This window comes from Oryctolagus cuniculus, chromosome 19 (assembly GCF_964237555.1).
Source record: "Oryctolagus cuniculus chromosome 19, mOryCun1.1, whole genome shotgun sequence".
NCBI classification, from domain to species: Eukaryota; Metazoa; Chordata; class Mammalia; order Lagomorpha; family Leporidae; genus Oryctolagus; species Oryctolagus cuniculus.
In genome coordinates this window covers 51,045,661-51,057,842 of record NC_091450.1, presented here as the reverse complement: position 1 = coordinate 51,057,842, position 12,182 = coordinate 51,045,661, and the positions used below count along the sequence as shown (strand labels likewise).

At 49.1% G+C, this 12,182-nt stretch overlaps 1 protein-coding gene across 4 annotated transcripts in view; it reads left to right on the top strand.

Moving 5' to 3' along the window:
* Positions 1-12,182, top strand: part of LOC108175467 (glutamate receptor ionotropic, NMDA 2A) — a 290,700-nt gene that overhangs the window by 240,711 nt on the left and 37,807 nt on the right. For 3 of the 4 annotated variants that reach the window (XM_070064532.1, XM_070064531.1, XM_070064530.1), the window contains 2 exons: positions 7,645-7,754; positions 10,674-10,902. The exons of the other annotated variant lie outside the window; for it this stretch is intronic. The gene's annotated coding sequence lies outside the window, so the exon portion shown is untranslated. The remainder of the gene's footprint in view (positions 1-7,644; positions 7,755-10,673; positions 10,903-12,182) is intronic. 4 annotated transcript variants of the gene reach the window in all.

The following is a 12,182-nucleotide window of genomic DNA, read 5'->3' as shown; positions in this document are numbered from 1 at the left end:
CAAACTCAAAAATGTTTGCATAAGTTTGTATTCCCTTTTGATGCTAAAGTCCTTCATTATATTTGTATACATTTTGTAACTATACCTTTACAATCTGTGTTTTAACATTGATTCTGGCTCTCATTTTTAATGAACTATCTGAATAACTTGAGAATTAAAATCTAAAAATATGCCAGGACTTATTTAATTGCTGATGCCCATGTTGATTGTAAACTTAGCAATAATGTGCTTGAATATATTCATTGTTACAGCTGCCTGTTACAACTGGCTAGCAGTGATGCCAAGGCAAGTATTCATTACAAAGCCAACTTAGTTTAGTAAGAATCTCAGTGGGTGACCCCACGATCATACACTACTTCTGTTTTTTATAAATAAATAGTGATTTTTGAGCAATTTTACCCATTGCTACATTTATTCCACCAATAACTGCTATCCTTTATCTTTGAGTGATTTGACATACCCTATGGACAAATGGGTAGTTTGTAAGTCTTCAGAATGGTTCTGAAGGCATATATTGATAGGAGTCAATTGTATTACAATAGTAGTAATTTGGTGTAGAGAGCTCCAGCTCTAGCGTTGCTCATGAATCTAGACATACGGGTGGAAAAACACCTTACCAGGAGTTGGTATTGTCTTCTCAGAATTACCTGGTGATTCTAAACACTCAGCTTTGAACTGATTGATGTTGTATCTTTCCCTTTGAAATAAGCAAGCAGCTTCTGCCGAGCCAGCTTCAGGCTATTGAATAACAGGAAAAAAAAAACTGCCAAGTTAAAATTTGCCTTGGGGTTTAGAAAGACTTACCTCCACAACCAGTCTGTGGCAGCCCTAAGCAGTGTAATGATGGGAAAATTACTTATCCTCTCTGAGCGTGTGTTTTTTTTTTAACCTTCTAACAAGAAGTGGCATATCTTAAAATTGTGATCAATGATTTATTAACAGTAAAGAAAAATAAAGACTCTTACAGGAGGCATCTAGCAGAGTCCCTATCACTCAAGAAATGGTACCATTTTTCAGTTATTATCTTGTCTGCTTTTGGTGGTTTGAAGGAAACAGGGCCAGTTATAATTTGCAGAATTGTTTCTGTTTATTCTTTGTCCAAAGTGCATGTCAAGGACCAAATTATTTGAGCCCTTACCACTGCTTCCTAGGTTCTGCATTGGCAGGAAACTGGAATCTAGGGCAAAGATGGAAGTTGAGACCAAGTACTCAGATATGGGACATGGGCAACCCAACCAACAATTTAACCTCTAGGCCAAATGTCTACCTCTGATTCCTAAATCTGTAGTTACTCTGTATCTTTTATTTCGGCTCCTTTTTCTCTTCCTCCTCCTCCTCTACCTTCTTTCTGTGGAGATAGGCACACTATTTCTGCATTTGCAAAATTACTTTCTTTTCTTCTATCTAATGTAACATTATTTCAAAATGCGATGACTTAATAATATATTATTTTCTTAAAGATTTATCTTTATTTATTTGGACGATAGAGGTAGAGACAGAGAGAGAGAGGCCTTCCATCCGTTGGTTCACTCCCCAAATGGCTACAACATCCAGAGCTGGGCTGATGCAAAATCAGGAGCTAGGAGCCTCTTCTGGGTCTCCCATGTGGGTGCAAGGGGCTCAAAGACTTGGGCCATCTTCTGCTTTTCCAGGCCATAGCAGAGAGCTGGATTGGAAGTTTAGCTAGAACTGGCGCCATATGGGATGCTGGCACTTCAGGGTAGGGTAGGGCCTTAACCTGCTGTGCCACAGCACCGTCCTGAATAATATTATTTTAAAAGGGTTATTTATTTATTTGCAAGGCAAAGCTACAGAGAGATGGAGAGATAGACATTTTCTTTATTTTTTAAAGAAATGTTTGCATCCCTCATCAGGGCCACTTTTCTTTCTTTTTGATTTATTTGACAGTTACAGAGAAGCAGAGAGAGAGGGGAGGGGTGGAGAAAGGTCTTTTGGCTGCTGGTTCACTCCTCAAATGGCCTCAATGGTCAAAGCTGGGCCAGTCTGAAGCCAGGAGCCTGTAACTGCATCCTGATCTTTACCATAGGTAGCAAGGTCCCAAGGACTTGGCTCATCTGCTGCTCTCCCAGGCACATTAGTAGGGAGCAGCTGGGACTTGCACTGATACTTGTATGGGATGCCAGCCCTGCAGGTGGTAGCTTTACCTGAAATGCCATAATGTTGTCTCCAGGAATAGTTTGTTTTGCACTCTCATGTCTCAGTGGATTTAGTGAGCTTTCTGGACTCCGTTGATCAGTTCCTGTCTGTGACCCTTCAGGGGGTTATGATGATGTCAGTTGAGACTACTGGTGTTTGGGCTCACTCAGAAGACTGTTAGTTGACACTGTCTGTTAATGGGACACTAAGATTATAATGTGTTCTGCTTTCTTGTATTTGTTTTATTTTTCTTTTTGCAGATCTTGGAATCACTTATTTTTTAATTTTATTTAAGTTATACAAGTTTCATGTGTTTCATATATACAGATTTAGGAACACAGTGATACTTGCTACCCTATCCTCCCTCCCACCCATGCTCTAACCCTTCTTCCTATTCCATTCCCACTCTTAATTTTTTAGCTTTTATTTAATTAATACAAATTTCATAGGTACAGCTTTAGGAATATAGTGGTTCTTCTCCCCCATAGCCACCCTCCCACCCCAACTCCCATCCCACCTCATACTCCCTTTCCCATCCCATTCTTCATGAGGATTCATTTTTAATTGTTTTTATATACAGAATACCAAGTCTATACTAAGTAAAGATTTCAACAGTTTGCACCCATATAGACACAAAGCACCCACACAGACACAAAACGTATAAAGTACTGTTTGAAGACAATTTGCAGCAGTGGGGTGGCTGGATCATAGGGTAGGTCTATAGAGGTATCTCCATACTGTCTTCCACAGTGGCTGCCCCTGTTTGCATTCCCACCAACAGTGGACCAGAGTACCTTTTTCACCACACACTCACCGGCCTCTGTTATTTGTTGATTTCTGTGTGAGTGCCATTCTGTGTGGAGTGACATGAAACCTCATTGTGGTTTTGATTTTCATTTCCCTAATGATTAGTGATCCTAAGTATTTTTTCAAGTGTTTGTTGGCCATTTTATTATTATTATTATTTAAAAGGCAGAGTGACAGAGAAAGAGGGGGAGACAAAGAGACATAGTGGGAAAAGAGATCTTTCTCTGGTTCACTAACAGAATGGCTGTAATCCCTGATGGAGTCAGGAGCCTGGAACTCCATCCAAGTTTATAATGTGAGTGGTAGCACTTAAGTATTTGGACCATGTTCAGCTCATTTCCCAGGTGCACCTTACTGGTCAAGAATACATTATGGGGCCAACTAGAGTTCAGAAGATATTGGGGGCAGGCGCTGTGATGTAGCAGGTATAGCTGCCACCTGGAGTACCAGCATCCCATATGGGCACAGGTTTCAGTCCTGGCTGCTCCACTTCTGATCCAGCCCTCTGCTATGGTCTGGGAAGGCAGTAGAAGATGGCCAAAGTGCTTGAGCCTCTGCCCCAGCGTGGGAGACCTGGAGGAAGCTCCTGGTTTTTGGCTTCAGATCAGCACAGCTCCTGCCATTGCAGCCATCTGGGGAGTGAACCAGTGGATAGGGGACACCCCTTCACTGTTTCTCTGCCTTTCAAAAAAATAAAGACTTTTACAAATGATATTACAGAATGCTGGGTGAATGTGCAGAGGGTGTAACATCTTTTATATTGGGTGAAACATTGTTTTCCAGTTTTGGAATTGTTGCCAAGAAGTAGAATATGCCAAATACATGATTTCCTGGTGTGTATTACCCCTAGGGTAGACATATGCTGTCAGTGTAGCCAAACACAGACAGCTGCCCTCAGCTGGAAAGAAGCTGCTAAGTTGTCATTTCTGGCAGTGACTTCAGCAGTTGTAAGGTCACTGAGCTTTCACAGGCAGCAGTGCCTGCACTGGTACGATAGTGACACCAAAAGCCTGCATCAGTGACAGTGGGAGCCTTCGGTAAGCAAATCGGAAAGATCAAGATCTGTGGACAAGTTGTAGTTTAGAATCTCAGCCACACAGAGGACTCTATTTGTGTCTTGCTCCTGGTTGTGGTTCACTATCTTCTTCAGGGGTTCTTTTGTATGCTGCCTATGATCCTTCAATGCACTTTTCAAAAATTTCTTGAATCAAGGTTTAATTCTCATTTTTTATGTCTTAGAATTCTAATTCACACAAAATAAATTATTTTAATGTTGTTTTTATGAGGCAATAAATCTTGGTCTAATGCTAAATTATATACCATGATCATATCAGGAAATCTGTAGTCAGAAACAAATAATTGCATCATTCTAACGTTTTGGATATTGGTATTATTATATTATTCTCAAACATTTGATATTTCAGCTTTACTGCTGCTTTTTGTTGAGGCTTTTGAAAATAAATACCACATTCCATAAATGTTTATTGTAGTATATGCATGGCTTAGCCCTTAGAGTGCTTGTATTCCACTACAGAAATAAATTTGAAAAACAAAGATAAGATATGCAATATATGTATATAACTTAATTTCAACCTTTTCTCATTTTGCCTTCAAAATCTTTTTTTGGTTAAAATATTTTGAAAGAAGTCAGAAAATATTCTAGGGAGTGCATCTGCTGAGTAAGGCTTTCAAAAGGCTGAGTCATCTCACCTGAGCTGCCAGGAGTCAGAAAGCAGAATATTCATGATAGTCGTGATACCAGGAGCAAGAAGTGAAGGCAACTCCTCATAAACAGCATTACCAAAAGCAGTGGGTTAAAATAAGTGAAGTAAAGGAATTGCTCCAGAAAAAACTAACCCATCAAATTTTCTCAGACTATCAAAGGTGTTAAAATAAGTATCACATAGTGGAGTACTGGTAGCAATGCCACATTGCAATGTTAACTCTTGTACAGATATTTAAAGGAAGATTACCAAAAACATGAAAAAAAAAATCTGAAAGCACAGCTAAATGAAAAACCAGAAGGGGAAAAGCTGTTATCATATGATCCCCTAAAACAGACATCAGATCGGCAGTGAATCTTCATCGTGTTTGATATAATTGTAGAGCAGTGAATTTTTCTCTCCTTATACTCTACTCTCTACATTGCTCATGTCTCAGTTAATTGGCTCGATTCTCTGTACAGAATACTTTATATCAGAGGAATGTGTGTGTGTGTGTGCGTGTACAAGTGCATTCTGAAGAGGAAAGGAGACCATAAATAGTTGAGAACAAAGTACTATCTAAATCAAAATGCAAATGTCACTCCTGTCTCTCCCTTTGTATTTTCAGCAGCAGAGTTGTTTGCCAAAGAGTGACTATCAAGGCCTTCACTAATGTTCTAAGGAGGGCACAATGTTCCACTCCCAAAACAATGTAACCCAGTGGTTTTCAGCAAGGAAACTGCTAAATTTCCCAAAGGAATTCCTTACTGTTAGTAAGACCTCTGAAAATTAACTAGTGAGAATAAATGCCACGAAATCTAACATTAGTACTCTGAACTGAATTTGCTTATGCCAGACCTCTAAACAATAAATTGTGTTCTGCTGTGTTGCTATGCCCGTTCATGAGGCAAGCCATTTTAAAGTAAAGCATCTTGGAGATTCCAAAAGAGCAGAATGGGGAAGGGGTGTACTGCTTTAGGCTAGGGGAAAACAAAAAAAAAGTGGATGAAGTATATTCTTAGGGGAGACTTGGAGAGCAAACTACAGGAAGTGCTGAGGAAGGAAGAAGGACACCGTGGATCATGGTGGAAGGCCCACGTGGACGCAAAGCAGCAAGCACAGACACAGCACATGACCCCAGGAGCTGAGAGCGGGAGACTGCATCAGCTTTGGAGAGTGAGTGAGATCAGAGTGCAGAAACCTGTGACACTGGTGATCTAGCTGGAGGGAGAGCCCTGGTCGACTGCACTGTCTGTGAATGCGGCCTGGAGTCCTGAGTGGGACAGGGCACCCACTTACCCAGTGGGACAAAGGGGCACATTTCCCTCTCCCCGTTTCCCCACAAACAGGTGGCTGAGAGAGGGCAGGTGGCATTATGGGTATAAGTAGCAGCTGAGCAGGTCTCGGGCATGTGCCCAGCAGCTGGCAGTTCAGCTGGAGGATGGTGGGGAGAAGGTGCCATTGTGAAACAAGGAGGGGCCGTGGCGAGTGACTCTTGGTGCACATGTGGGATCCAGGGATATTGCCAGAGAGCAAAGTCCCTGTTCCCCACTGACCTTGAGTCTGGCTGGGAGGATTGATGGGGGCTGTGCACCCAGGTAGGACTGTGAGGTACTCCCAGGCACTCAACATATCAGAGGCTCTGGGGCTCAAAACCCAAGGTGGAGCAGCCACAGAGAGCTGGTTCTGGGAACATGGCTCTCTCTCCATGGATGGGTGGAGCAGATCTTCTGCATGCCATGGCTCAGAGAGCTTCCCCCAGGTATCCCAGTTGGATCCAGAGGCCCAAAGACATGGGCCATCTTCTCTGCTTTCCCACGTGGGAGATGTGAATGAAGCTCCTGGTTGCTGAGTTCAGTCTAGCCCAACCATGGCATCCAGGATTCTCCTGGTAAACTTCTCTTTGGGGGAGGGTGTGTGGCACAGTGATGACACCACCTGTTGGGATGCTCCCATCCCATAACAGAGGGCCTGAGTTCAAGTCCCAGCTCTCCTTCCAGTTCCAGTTTCCTGTAATACCCACCCTGGGAGACAACAGGTAGTGGCTCAAGTTGTTGGGTCGTTGCCACTCACATGGACCCAGGTTGAATGCCTGGGTCCTGGCTTCTGCCTGGCCCAGTCATGGATGTTGTGTATACTTGGAGGGCTAAACAAGGATGGACGTTCTCCCCATCTGGCCCTCTCCCCATCTGGCCCTTTCTCTTTTGTGTGTCCCTGCCTTTCCAATCAATAAAAAAATTGGGGGCCAGTGTTGTAGCATAGTAGGTTCAGTCACCTTCTGTAATGGCAGCATCCCATATGGGCACTGGTTTGTATCCAGGCTGTTCCACTTCTGATCAGGATTCTCCCGAATGTCCTGGGGAAAGCAGTGACAGATGGAACAAGTGCTTGGGGCCCTGCCACCCTCACAGGAGACCGGGAAGTCTCGACTCCTGACTTCTGACTCCCGGCTTTGGCCTGGTTCCATAGTGGTTGATGCAACCACCTGGGAGTAAACCAGTTGGATGGAAGATCTCTCTATGTCACAGTCTCTGTATCTTGGGCTTTCAAATAAATACCTAATCATAAAAAAAATAAAAAATTGTTTGGCACACTGGTCTTCCCCTGTCCCAAAGGGCGTCCAACCTCAGGCCAGCAGGACTGCTGCTTTCCTGCGTTCTGTCCTGTAAAGTTTGCTCTTTTTACTGGTGAGGACTTGAGCATGGGTTCCTTGCTCTCCCCTCAGCACCATGTCCAACAAACCAAACTGCTGGTTTTCACAGACACCTTTACCCACCCTGGTAGCACCACAAGCTGAGGGTGGGGAGGAAAGGGACACAGCTCCAGGCCAGCACACCACCTTCTCCCACTCTTCTTTCCTGGGCAGTCAGCAATTCTCCATCAATCAGTGCTGTCTGTTTTGTGGTTGGTTGGTTTGGGGTTTTTTTGGTGGATTCCCAGAGGCCTTAAAGGTTGTTGGTTTTGTCTTGTTTCATAGCCGTCGGACACATTGCTGGGGAAAGCCAGACATGAGCCTCCTTCAGCACCGGACACAGCCTAGGATCCGGCGGGGCTCAGGACCTCCCCTCCCATCTCTAGTCCCACGAGGTGAGTCGGCCCTCTTCAGTGAAGCTCTCCACTCAAAACCAGGCCTCCCTCAGCTGGCAAGGGGAGGTGCCAAAGATTTTATGTATGCCTGTGGGGGTCCCAACACTGTCTCAGGCAGTAGTACCCAGTGTGGTGTGCACGTGAACTAGCAGATGGAACACCACCTTCCATCCCTAGGGTGTGCAAACTCTTACATTCACTGACACTTCACAAGGGAGCCAACCTTTTTGGAGCTTCTGCTCAGCTAAGCTCCCATGTTGGAGCACTATTTCAAGTCTCAGCTGCTCCACTTCCCATCCAGTCTTCTGCTTGTGTGCCTAGGAATACAGCAGATCCAGGCCCAAGTACTTTGGCCCTACCACCCATTTAGGAGAGTAGTAGGAGTTCCCTGCTCCAGGCTCCATCCTGGCCCCTACCTGACTGTTGGGGTCCTGTGGGAAGTGAACCAGAGGAAGGAAGACCTCTCTGTCACCACCTCTTCTGCTCATTTCTGTTTCCAATGCATAAATCTTTGTGGAAAAATTACACACCACATGGTAGTTTTCAGATCAATGTGGAACCTTTATTTATAAACACAGGCAATGAGTTGGATCTGGTTCCAGGGATTCAAACCCTTGCCATTTCACAAGGGAGGGAAGGCCAGGTTGGGTTGAGAAATACCCAACACTCTCCCCACGTACCCATGGTGCAGCATGAATGCTACAGAGAGCCCCCCATTGCCCCCCCAGTCTCCTCTTCCACTGCTCTCCCCATTGTCCTGGATCCAGTGCCCCATTCCATGCCTGCCACCACCATCACCCCGTGTTCCCCTTCTCCCTCCCAATTCCACAAGAAGCCCATGCTCAGCCTCCCTCGGCCCACCCTCGGCCCACCCTCGCCCTCCCTCGGCCCACCCTCGCCCACCTTCGCCCTCCCTCGGCCCACCCTCGCCCACCCTCGCCCTCCCTCGGCCCACCCTCGGCCCTCCCTCGCCCTCCCTCGCCCTCCCTCGCCCACCCTCACCCACCCTCGCCCTCCCTCGGCCCACCCTCGCCCTCCCTCGCCCTCCCTCGGCCCACCCTCGGCCCTCCCTCGCCCTCCCTCGCCCACCCTCGCCCTCCCTCGCCCTCCCTCGGCCCTCCCTCGCCCTCCCTCGGCCCACCCTCGCCCACCCTCGGCCCACCCTCGCCCACCCTCGCCCTCCCTCGGCCCACCCTCACCCACCCTCGCCCTCCCTCGGCCCACCCTCGGCCCTCGGCCCACCCTCACCCACCCTCCCTCGCCCTCCCTCGGCCCACCCTCGCCCACCCTCGCCCTCCCTCGCCCTCCCTCGGCCCACCCTCACCCACCCTCGCCCTCCCTCGCCCTCCCTCGGCCCACCCTGGCCCACCCCTGAACCACTCTGTTTGTCCCCATCCTCCATTACCCTGCCCGTGCCCATACCCCCATCCTGCCTTCTCCCTTGCCTCACCCATGTCCACCACTCCCTTGCTCCCCAGGCCCTCTCCCCACAGACCTGCTCTCCCTGCTCTGTCCCTGCCCTCGGCGCCTGTCCCTGTGCCACTGTGCTGGCAGCAAGGCCTAATAACTGCCACAGAGGATGACATCACAGAAGTCTGGCCTGTGCCAACATTCCGTGCAGGTGAGGTCATTGCCCTCAGTGGGACTGTGAGCCACGTGTGGAGCACACTCGCTCTTGTGCACTGGCCACTCTCTCCACATTGGTCCACTTCCCAGCCCATCACGGGGTGGCAGGTGTAGACGGGCTCTTACAGGGCTCATGACCAATGGAACCTAGTTTTAAACTAACCCCAGAGCAGGGATGAGTAAGTGTACAGCATTCCTTCAAATCAATCACAACAGAGCTGCCCCTTCTCTGCTCGCAGGTCTTCCTCAGGCTGGGTAAGAGGTCAGTGCTGTGGGCTTTACCCTCAATTGACAGTCACCAGAAAACGACAAATTGAACATACCACAGTGGGACAAGGACACTGGCAGATGAACCTTGCCCAAATCTTTTATGTTATCTAAGATCTTAGCTAAGGACAGTATGATGTTTCAGTTGCCAAGGTATTCTAAACTCTACTTCCCTATTTTCATACACATGAGTAGACCCATGATGCATTTAATTAGACCCATGATGCAGTGTGTGTAAACTGCTTGGGCAATCTTTGGGCCCAGCAGTGAGAGCACCAGGATGAGACCTGGGGTTTCCATCCAGGCTCCACTCTGGTTTCCAGCTTCATCCTGGGGCTCCAGCAACTTCAGACACCTAGGAGGAGCGTGCACTCTCACTCCCTCCTTCTTAAATAAATAAAGAAAAAATTCTTAGAAAATGAAATCTTCAAATTATAGAGTCTAGGCAGATTGAACATCAATGCTGGCCTCGGCTCCACACTGGCCCAGTGCCAAGGGAAGGGCCTAGAACAATTGGAGCAGTGGGCAGTGGAGCAAACTGCCCATGGACAGGCACCTGCCCAAGAGTCACCGCGCCCGGCCACTAGAGTACCTCCAGCTGCCAGGCCACACCCCCCCACCCTCTTGGAACCATTTCTCCCTCCCCACCCCAAGGGGTCCCACCCAGGTCTCTGCCCCTCAGTGACTTTGGGTGAGGGGCTCATATACACAGACCCAGTGCCAAGAGGGACAGCAGGTTCTGCCACCCACACCCACCCGTTGAAACCTCCAGAGTCAGCAACTGGGACTGTGTTGTGGTGTGGGAAGTTGCCTTCCAGGATCTGGGCTGCTGAGGTCCCTGGTGCATCTGTCAGCGAGGCCAGGCCCTCCTGGGGAGCTTCCACAACCACAGTGGGGGAAGGGGCACAGTTAGAGGGAGACAGAAGCCACAGAAGCTGACACTGTGCCCCAACCCCTGTAGCCTCTGTATCCCTGCCCCACCTGCCCTGGCCTGGCTGGCCCCTGCAAAACCTGGTTTCTCCCCAGGAATGTTTGTTCCCGTTCTCTGCTGGGGGAGTTTTTTCATGGCGGGGCCTCATCCTCGACGAAGCTGTGGGACTCAGAGCCAGGCTCTGTGTGGCCCGACGATCCTGCTGACCCCGGCCTCCTGCAGACCATGGGCTGCCATACCCCTGGCTGCATTTCCAGCTTTTCAAGTGGGAAGAAACCACCCCGCGTCCCAGGACTTGCACTTCTGTGGGCCATCCTCAGCAAGGTCAGTGAAGTGTCTACAGCCGCCTGGACCATTTCTATGAAGAACGCTGGTCGAAGCCTTGGCTGAGGGGGTCCAGGGGTGTGGAGTTGGGGGTGAGAACCCTGCAGGGAGAGAGGTGGTCACTGGTGTCCAGTAGCCAGCTAAGGTAGCCATGGGCCTCCCTAACCTGTCCTCGCCCACAGTGTTTCATGGTTGGTTTGGCATTTGTGGCCTCAGATCACGGGCTCCTTCGCTGATAGGTATGTACCCTGCAACCATGTGGGCCCCACCCTTAGGAACCTTCTGGGCGCTAGAGGCTGGGAGCTGCCAGAGGACAGGCGATGGCCTCAGGAGCTGGTGGACACTGGGGGCAGCTGCTGAGCGTGGGTGCCCTGAAGTACGCTTAAAGGAAGAGGAGCCCAGGTCCCTCCTATTCCCTATGGAGTTTTGAATGTGGCTTCTGGAACACTGTCCCCTCTGGAGCTCCTGAGTTTGTTTTACATGCAGCCAGTTGTAGCCTGGCTCTGAGCTCTGCAGTCACACATATGCAGCGCACACCACTCAGTCCAGAAGTGAACTCTGAATGGGCTGTGCCCGGATGCATACTTCAGCCCACAGGCCCTTCCTGCACATGCTTCAACTGGCATGGGCTGGGGGGTGTGTGGGACAGACCCCCTCAGTGAGCCTGAGCAGCAGGCGGGTCGCTGGCCCTAGTGGAGGGGTGCTGAGGAGGGGGCAGTGGGCTCGGGGGTCCATGGTCTCCACTCAGAAATGCACCCTGAGAAGGGACCCAGCAAAGCGCAAAGGACACCAGCACCTGTCATGGACACAGGTGACTGCAGATGTCCAAAAGGGCCCAGGTTAAGGGGCTGCCTCCCCCCGCCAATCTCCTTCTGATGCTCACCTTGGAGAGGACGCAGGGCCATGCTGGTACCTGCACTGGAGAACCCAGGACCCTAAGTCTCCACCCACACCCCATGGCTGCTTTCATCCTGGTGAGTGTCGGAGACCCTGAAGGGCCAGGCCATGGTCCCAGGCAGAGGCCTGTCCTCAGTGCGCTGGCCCTGGCCTCTTGTTCCCTCTCTCTGGATGTGTTTGTGTCTTGCACTGGAGGAGACACAGCCATGCAGGTCCTGAGCAAGAGTCAGAGCTGGCCTGGTCAGGGAGTCTTCCTCCTGGCCCAGACCCACCTGGGACCAGGAACGTTCTCAGTGCCAAGGGGTTCCACACATTCCTACAAAAACCAATGTGAAACCCAGTCCTTGCAGCTGCCCCTTAGGGCCCCAGGACTCCACGTTCTG